The sequence below is a fragment of the Eleutherodactylus coqui genome, chromosome 8 (genome assembly GCF_035609145.1).
Source record: "Eleutherodactylus coqui strain aEleCoq1 chromosome 8, aEleCoq1.hap1, whole genome shotgun sequence".
Lineage (NCBI taxonomy): Eukaryota > Metazoa > Chordata > Amphibia > Anura > Eleutherodactylidae > Eleutherodactylus > Eleutherodactylus coqui.
In genome coordinates this window covers 62,602,389-62,612,463 of record NC_089844.1, presented here as the reverse complement: position 1 = coordinate 62,612,463, position 10,075 = coordinate 62,602,389, and the positions used below count along the sequence as shown (strand labels likewise).

Sequence of the window (10,075 nt, the reverse complement as noted above, 5' to 3'; positions counted from 1 at the left end):
CTCCTTTTCTGGCTTTACCTCTTCTCCACTTCTTCTCGCTGTTGGAGTCCCCTCATCTTCTCTATCTAAACAGCCCGAATTGGACAAACCATTCACTAATTCAGCCTCCAATACCATCTCTATGCAGATAACACTCAGTTTCACACCTCTTCCCGTGACATCTCTGAACCATTCCTCCAAAATATCACTGACTGTCCGCTGTCTCTAATACTATGTCCTCTCTTTTTCTCAAACTCAACCTCTCTAAAACTGACCTTCTCATCTTTCCACCTTCTAACCAACCACCCCCCAACATTTCCATTCCAGTGTCTGGCATCATAATAACCCACAAACAGCATGCCCACTGTCTTGGGGTCACACAGGACTCTGACCTCTCCTTCACCCCTCACATCCAATCCCTGGCTGGAACATGCCACCTGCACCTCAGAAATGTTGCTAAAATCTGTCCATTTTTCACCACGGACATGCTAAAGATATTTGTTGTTGCCCTCATCCATTCCCGACTCGATTACTGTAACTTGCTGCTCATTGGTCTTCCCCGCACCAGACTCTCCCCTCTCCAATCCATACTAAATGAGTCAACTAGACTAATTTTCCTATCCAGGCGCTTGTCAGACGCCTCTACACTATGCCATCATTGCACTGACTGCCCATACATTATAGAACTAAATTCAAACTCATCACCCTTACCCACAAAGCTCTCCATGGCGCGACGCAACCATATATCACCTCCCTCCTGTTGATACACCTCCCAGCCCACACGCTCGGATCAGCCAACACATTGAGATTTAACGCCTCTTTAATTTGATCCTCACATGCTCGCCTCAATGACCTCTCTAGCGCAGCACCAGTCCACTGGAATGCACTATCCATAACATCCAGACAATGCCTGATGCACGTAACTTTAGATGTGCCTTAAAAACGCACCTCTTCAGGGTGGCATACCAAATCTCCTGATCCAATGCCCTACCCCAAGAACATGTCCCCTGCCCCTTATGGCTTCCCACACCTTGCACTTTGCCTGTCCTATATATCTTCTGCCCCTGTACTTTCTTATCACCCCCCCCCCCCAACGTTCTGTTTCTTAATTAAATAAATACCATATGCAATTTTTGTACTGTTTTATCCTCTCCTGCCCCTATTTCCTCCTGAACCACCCCACCACGTTCCCCCTCAAATAATTGTATACCACATGTAATTGTCATTTTGTTTTGTGTTCCCCCGAGCTTTAAAAACACTGCGGAATAAGTTGGTGCTATACAAATAAAGATTATTATTGTTATTAATGTTAATGTTATTAGCATCCCACGATTTTTAACGCAAGCTTTTCTGCTCGTCTGCTGTGCTTTCCATAGTTATCCTATGAAAAAGCGTAAACTGCGTTACCCGCGTGCAGATTATCACCACGGGAAACGCAGTGAAAATCGCCAGTGGACAGGAGGCCTATATGTCACACAGGTCAATGTTATCTTCACAAAGACCCACTTTAACTTGTCTCAGGTTAATGTCAAACTGAATTGCAGTACACAATGTAACACTGGAACTTCACATATACACAGGAGGAGGGATCCTCTTATCTTCCAAGAGTCCATTTGAGGGATGTTAGCACATGCCTCTGCTAGAGTATTTGGATGGAGTTATAGTGTAGCAAATTAAATCTTTGCTCCATATGAAGGAAAGTCTAACTAAAACTCTATATTACAGAATGTTGGTGGCACTGCTTAGTTCTTCAGATTATTATTATACACAAATCTGGAACTACCCAGGAGCCTAGGATGTCATCGTGTATCGGTGTAAGATGCATGTAGGGTCAAGACGTGTGGCCTATTGTAACTGATAGATGTTAATTTAGTTGATATTGAGTTGTTTCAAGTGCCAGTCAAGGTCTTTAGGCACGGCACCCAATATACCAATTACCAGTGGGACCACAACTGCCAGCTTGTGCCAAAGAAGCTTGTATTTCAACCTTGAAACGTTCATATTTGGGCATTTTCTCTTATTGTCTCTCAATGACCCTGCCATCACTGGGTAAAGCAATGACATTGAGCTACACCCTTTTCTTATCAATTATGGTCAAATCAGGCATGCTATGGTCCAAGAATTTGTCTGTTTGTATACAGGAGTCCCACAGTATTTTTACAGCTTCATTTTTAACCACATTTTCGGGCTTATGGTCCCACCAGTTCTTCATTCTGTGCAGATGGTAGTTTTGTGGAGATTTCAATTATTCATGTTATTATTATGATCATTACCACGCAGACCATTACCATACAGTATGTCGTCTGACAAGCTTTATTCCCATAAATTACAGTATACAGGACATGTTAAACACAGCAAATGACAATGTATTCAGATGGAGAACATGACCACAGCTTATACAGGATACACAAGCATCCAGAAAACAGGCTTTTTCTTTGTCTGTGAAGATTTGTTGATGTCCAGGCTTGTGCTATAACGAAATTGGAAATTAAATGAGTAAACATTTAGATTGAATAGTAATGCAATATCATAGAATGCTTTCAAAAATAGAAGTGTTAATAGTTTTTGAAAAAGCGAATAAAGATTTAGGTTACCTTCACACTGGCGATAAAATCGCTCCGGTTTTGTGCATTGCGAGATGCACAAATATGAACCCCATTCATAGGATGCTTATTCTTTTGAATGGGGTGATACAAATGAGCGATGTTTTCCTGCATGGCACTGTGTTGCGATGCTATGCAAGAAACAAATTACAGCATGTACTATCTTGATGTGTGATCTCGCATCACAGCTCCCATTGTTTTCAATGGGGCCGGCGGGAACAACGTGAGGTCTCCAATTGTCAGCTGCGGTGTATGATCATTACACCCCTGAAGTGATGTGTGACTATTTTGACATGAAAACGTCTCCCGTCCTCGGCGAATTCACATGGTGGGGAGCACGATATGGGGTCAGAATTCACAGCCAAATATCACGCTTACCAGTGTGACTTAGATTGAATACTATTAGAAACGTCACTGGGGCGGAGGAATCAAGTATAATTGCGAGAAATTTCACTGAATTTATTGAATTCAATGAATGGCTGAGCGCTGTCTGTGATTGGCTGAGTGCTCAGCTAATCAAGCATAACCCTTTCAGAAGGAGGGGATTTTTAAATCCCCACCTGCTGAAAGAGCTTCAAAGCCAAGCAGCAAGATGCGCCATTAGTATGAGTATGTATATTTTTTACACAAGCTAGGGATGATTTTCAGGGAAGAGCTTATATTTCAAGCGCTTCCCCAAAAATCACTGCAGCGGTTGCCTGCATCCTATTGCTTTCAATGGGGCCACTGGCAGCAGTGGTAGCCCCATTGAAAGCAATAGGAGAACATCACATTCCTTTGCCACAGCTATGGCAGGGAAATCTTTACTCCCCATGTGGAGTCCCCTCATCACTGAACACTGTGACAGTGTTGTCACTGTGTTCAGTGACAAGGGGACTCCCCGGTGGGAATTTTTACACACAGCATGCAACTATGCAGTTCACGCATGTCCTATCTTTTTCAGTTGCGCAAATGTGCATGCCTGTAAAACCCGGACAAGTGAACACACTATAAGAAAACAATAGTACTAATAGACCTCTGGTTTTGTGTGCACATACGGGCACACAAATACATGCTCGTATGAACGAGGCTTAAGGAGTTATTTGCTCTATGTTTGTTTGTTTTGGAGCCGATAATTTTATCTAAAAATTAAATAAAAGTGAAGTTTTAGGATGCAATCCAGTTAGATTGAATAGTAATGCAATATCATAGAAATGACTATGACTGGAGATGAGTAATCACGCTCAGATAAAGCAGTTACTCGAGCGAGCATCGCTCTTCTTGAGTAACTGCTTACTAGTCTGAGCAGGCTCAGGGGGCGGCGGGGAGCTATGGGTGTTAGCGGGGGGTAGAGAGAGAGATCTCTCACTCTCCCCCCCCCCGCTACAACCCGCTGCCGTCTGCTCACCCCCGCCGCCACCCCGAGCCTGCTTGTCCCAGTATGCAGTTACTCAAGGAGAGCGATGCTCGCTCGAGTAACTGCTTTATCCGAGCGTGCTCGCTCATCTCTAACTATGACTTAATTTATTTTTCAGGAATCATTCTTCATATAGAGAGAATATAATCTGAATTTTGTAAAAAAAAAAAACACACACAATACTGTACGAATGTATTAGGCTGTCTTCACACGGCCATCATGGCGCCCCCCCCCAGAGACCCCAATACTTACCTGAAGATCCGGCATCCTACGTCCCGCATGACACTTCGGCGTGCATGCGCAATAGAGCGCGTAACGCGCCGCAGCGTCAGGTGATGCGGCGGCTGTGTCATATGACACACCCACAGCGTCACAAGACGCGCCGGCCGCGTCATATGACGCGGCTGACGGTAGGCGGGGAAGCAGTTTCACGCTATCTCCCGCTGTGCTACAGCGGAAGATAGCGTGACGGGCGGCTTCCATTGACTGCAATGGAAGCCGTCCGCGCATACACCCGCGGCAAATAGAACATGCCGCGGGTGAGGTTGGGTGATTTCACGGTGCGGAATTCCGCGATGGAATTCCGCATCGTGAGCATTGTGTTATTAGGTTCAATAGAACCTAATAGCTGCGGGCAACGTCCGTGGGAGGGAGCCCTTAGGGCTCACACCCACTTGCGTTTTTTTAACACTGTGATATCGCTGCGTTTTTTTCACGCGATTGTCAATGGGACTTTCTAATGTTAAAAAACGCATCGCAAATTTGTGCTTTGCAATTTTTGTGCGATGCGTTTGTAACATTAGAAAGTCCCATTGACAATCGCTTGAAAAAACTGCAGCGATATCGCGTGAAAAAAACACGCAAGCAAAAAACGCAAGTGTGCAGGAGTCCTTGGGCAGGTGTGGAAAAATTGCTGCAAAGTAAGAATGCTTTCAAAAATAGAAGTGTTAATAGTTTTTCTTTAATTTACAAAATGCGAAGTAAATTAACAAAAAATGTCATGTCGATCAAATCAGGTCATACAATGGGGGCATATTATAGCCATGGATGTGACAGCTAACAGTATCATTTTAAACTCACCTTTGTTCTGTTTAAGATTTGTGCACTAGTACCAATTGTATCCATTGTTCCAGTTGTTTCCATATCCAATAGGACGCATATTTCGATATGGACGATATGGACGATGTCCATGTCCACGTCCACCATTGTATGGACGATTGTATCCGTTGTATCCGTTGTATCCATTGTATCCAAAGCCTGAATTATAATATGGTCTATTCCATCCACCGCCACCTGTTGAATGATTAATATAGTTGGATACAAGAATCATTACTGTAATTATTACACTATCTGTTATACAGCATGAGATGCCGAGGTAATGATGGCCAGTTGACAGTAGACTTCATTAAGACTTTTAAAAATCTCTCTGCTACTCTTTATCAACACTTTACAACTTGTCCCTCTGTTAATCATAAAACAGAACAATTTGACAAAAATTGCTATATGTGAATAAATGACTCCGCCATGTGACCTGCAGAAGAAGGGCTCTAGCTCAATCACCACTACTCATAAAACACCATGGAAGCAGAGCTAGGAGGAGCTGGTGGGAAATTTGTCCATGATGACGTTGGGGAATCAACAAACCCCTCTACCACAGCGGGTGTGCATAGGTAGCCAGGTTACACCAGTATGGTCTATATGATCCAGTACTGGGAATTCACTGCTCAAGGAGAAGTCAAACGCTTAATACAGCAGCAGCGGGAGAGTGTGATGACGTGAGTGCAGATAGCAGCCCAGAGTTGGGGTGAAGCGGGCCGTTTGCTGGATGGGCTTTCTCCTGGGTGCTGCGCTACAGTGGCAAGGGGGGGCCTGTACTTCTTCTTTTGCGTTGCACCGGTTTTATTGCATCTTCTCTGTGTTGTATTAAATACTTGTCTTTTAAAAAAAGAAAATATAAACAATGGCAATAATTTTAAGTCATGATACTTTTAGTAACTTACCTAAAAGTGATCCTGCGATCAATCCTGTGGCAAGACCTGCGAAAACACCACCGCCGCCATTTCCTTAAAAAAAGAGGGGAAAAACAGAGGTGTAAATTAATCTCAGTAGACTTATACAGCACATCAATAGATTTGCTTGTAAATGAATCTCAGTATATCAATGGATCTGCCTGTATTGCCAGAAAAATATAATAATGCATAGTAGTAAGAATAATAAAGATCCAGCATGCATTAAAAGTATATGCCTTATTAAAGAGTCATAAGATCCCAGCAAGTAAAAACCCACAGCATATCCTCAGGCTGTGAATCAGCCCATAGCTATAGTATCTTTAAAGGGGTTGTATCAGAATTACCAGTTAGATCTTATTCACAGAATAGGGTATTACTTGCTGATCATGGGGGGATTCACCAATCCTGAGCACACTGGTCCCATGTTCCCTGTCCTGCTCACTATTGGCTTATGGTACTCCTCGCAGTGAGGAGGAGAATGAATGGAGCGACAGTCATGCCAGCGAACTGCTGTTCAAATCAGTTTCAGTTGGCCGGAAGAGGTAGTTGAGCAGCAAGCTCTTGGGTATTTCTGCAGCCCCATTGAAATAAATAGAGTGTCAACTATGCATGCCCAACCAGTGCTCCATTTACTGAGACATCACTGGATGAAGTACCCCCTCAGTGACGAGAACACGGGGACATAAGACGCTATTCTCAGTATAGTTGGGGGTCTCAGTAGTCAGACCACCACCAATCAGCAAGTTGCATTTCATGTGTATATAGAAGTAAGAGTGGGTATTATTTGAAGCACTGAAAACAGAGAAATTAAAGGGGTTATCTAGGCAGTGGCTGTCAAGATACACCAGAGTTGGAGTGGAAGCACAGCTCCGACCCCCGTGTAGCGGCCGGCGCTCATAATTGCAAACACAACCCTCATTGAAATCAATGGGAATTGCTCCTGCAATTACAAGCTCAGTGTCCACTGAAATTAATAAGAACTGCGTCTGCAATTACGGGCGCAGGCCACTACATAGGGGTTGGAGCTGAGCTTCCAATCGAACCCCGATGCATTCCGGCAGCTGCGGCTTGGAAGACCCCTTTAATGTCTAATATTTAGAGTGGTTAACACAAGTGTTCGCTTATTATTAGATAATGTGTTCATTCATAAACACAAGGAAAAATGCTCCAAGCAAAATCAAGAAGAAAGAAATACAAGAAGGAAGAAAGTTTTATAACATAATGGAAAATGTGGAAAATAAGTCAAAATGTCTGGTAGGTGACGTACCATAATAGTAAGACATGGTGGAGAACCTGGAAAATAAAAGAAGCTTCAATAGTTCATTTTGGTATTCTTAAGGAACAAGAATAAGTCATATTTCAACTGTCTACAATTTATTGTACATGAGAATGTTTTTGTTAAGCTAGAGCTTTGATATAATTAGTAGCTCATGATTAACAGGGCAGGTACATGGGCATGATAGAAGGCCATACATTCTACACCTGCATGGATGAATCATTGCTCTTAGTACCTGAATGTACATGATAGTAGCTAGCTCAGCACAGCACCAGAAACACTGGGGGAAAACTGCAGCAAAAAGTTGTTTTCTTTCAAGAAACAGTTCTAGGAATTACAACTAAAACTGTTCCTTGAAGACTCGGACCATAGTACTACAATTATAACCATGGTCAATGCGGCAAAGTCCCACCAGATAAGATGAAACGCTGCAGTTAGAGAAATATTAATGTTCTATATAATCACTATGGAAAGTCATAGTGATTATGAATGTAATGCTGGAACACGCCCAAATACAAGCAGCGCTCCCTACAAATAGCGAGGGCGTACAATGACATATAAATCCACACAGAGGACACAAATTAATACATTACACAGACTAAATTATACCGGTGACAGGCAGAAACGGGAGTCATTTCCAAAGGAGAGAATCAGAAGCGAAGTGTAGATGTTGATAAGTTTTACGAGTTTATTGTACATTTATAAATATTTGAACCTGATGTATTTTAGTGATTTCAGAATTTCTATTGCGATAGGCGGCTGAATCTTACACTGCGGGAATTTTCTGTATGCACGTTTTTGCACACGCAGGCTGAGTTCAGATTTGTGTGCGGCACATCCCTACCGCAGTAGAACATAAGACCAATGGCAACAAATATGGAGGGAAATACAGATCAAACAATGATTAAATACTGATAACATGCGTTTACAATGTCATCTGTAACACATCTGTATTACAAAATGTGATTGTTCCCAGCAAGAGAAACCAAGTAATCTTGTAGATATGATACCTTTTAATGGCTAACAAAAATACATGATGTTATAGCGAGCTTCCGAACCAACCATTAAAAGGTATCATATCTACAAGATTACTTGGTTTCTCTTGCTGGGAACAATCACATTTTGCTCTACTGGCTAACACGGTACCAAACTTTTGTGCTCATTAGATCTGTATTACAGACGTGTTAAAATACGTTTGGGTGAAACTGGTCTAAACTTAATTTTAATTTCTCCGGGCCGCTCATGCTCCTTTATACATTGAATGGTTCCAAAATAATCATAAAGTACATTTTGATATGCAATTCTGTGACAGAGAAGCTGGGGAGAATCAGATTGGCATTGAGGACATATGTATTCTATTCTGCCAATAGAATAAAATCAGGATTTTACTAAATAGATCATTTCCTACAACCCCAAATAGAGCTAGAATTTTTGAGCATTTCTAACAATTCACAAATAAAAAATAATCCTAGGTTCAAATGATCTTAAATAAAATTATTTAAACAACTACTTACAATTTTACTATATGTTAAGTACTTACCTAGAAGTGAGCACTCAGACGATGCAGAATGTGTGATTATTGCTCTGTAAGAGCTGAGCTCCTTTTAATAGTCGTTGAAATCTGGGTGGAAACAAATATGATGCATGGCATATAATGGGTATAAAAATATCTATATATGCATACCAAATTATACTTAATTAACTTATACATAAGTCACAAGCATGTGAAGACATTCTCTTTTTCTGAGGCACCTATAACAATAAAGGCTATAAATAACCTGTAAAAAGTGTGACGGACCGTGATACACTTTATAAGATCGTGGTCAGCATTAAAGGGAATGAATCATCAGGAAATTAGATATTCTTTAGATGAAATTCTCATGTCAAATATATTTTCAAAAGAAATGTTGGTGATTTTTTTAAAATTACTGTTCTGTTAGTCTACACAATAAGGGTTCTTTCACATGAGCGTCCTTTTGACGCAATGTAGGCGCGCCAAAAAAATCACACTTATTAGAACCAATGGTTCCCTATGGAAACATGTAGACAGAGGAATTTTAGCCGCACCGAACAAGTGCTTTGCCAAAAAAAAAGGACCTCAGCGACTGAAATTCAGTAACTCAAATCCTCTGCTGCGCGAAAAGAAAGGACCTGACTTAACTTTGGTGCACCGGGCGCATGTACAGTGTTCCGTAGAGTGACCCTGGACACAGGGCATATGTTGAGGAGCGGGGAGGGTAAGATGCTGGCTTGTCATGGTAGCACTTACCATGCTCCCTCCCGGAGGGATGCACGTGGTGTTGGCCAGGGCAGCGCTGGACCTCTTTCAGACACCCCTAGGAGAGGGATGCCGCTTAAACGGTAGAACAGGGATAGTGGAGACAAACTCCAACAGTACAAGGCAAAGTAGACAATCTTCCACGTGCAGGCATTAGATAGACTTGAATAGGAGTACCTCCACACGACGATCCAAAGCTTCAGGACACTTGTGTGTGAACAATTGAAGATGCGTACCTTCACCCAGCAGTCCCAGACTTTAGGACACTTGGGCGTGAACAATTGAAAAAGAGTACTTCCACTTGGCGGACCCAGACTTCAGGATGCTCGAGTGTGAACAATTAAAGAAGAGTACCTCTGCACTGAGCCTTGAGGAAAACTTCACTTACTTCACTCTCACGCTCTCTCTCCATTGGGGCTCACTCCTCTCTCATTATAGATCAGGCAATCCAGGGAACCTCTCCTCCTCTTCCATCCTTCACTGCATGAGAGTTGAAGGTACCCTCATGTAGCTGGCACTCTTCATCAGGAACCC

The 10,075-nt window shown here is 42.4% G+C and overlaps 1 long non-coding RNA gene across 1 annotated transcript; it reads right to left on the bottom strand.

The window, feature by feature from the left end:
• Positions 1-2,276: 2,276 nt before the first annotated feature.
• Positions 2,277-8,904, bottom strand: LOC136576449 (uncharacterized). The gene is made up of 5 exons (XR_010786370.1): positions 8,804-8,904; positions 7,255-7,280; positions 5,979-6,041; positions 5,059-5,271; positions 2,277-2,449 (listed from the first exon to the last, which is right to left on the bottom strand). It is a non-coding gene; the product is annotated as an uncharacterized lncRNA (long non-coding RNA).
• Between the last annotated feature and the right edge of the window lie 1,171 nt (positions 8,905-10,075).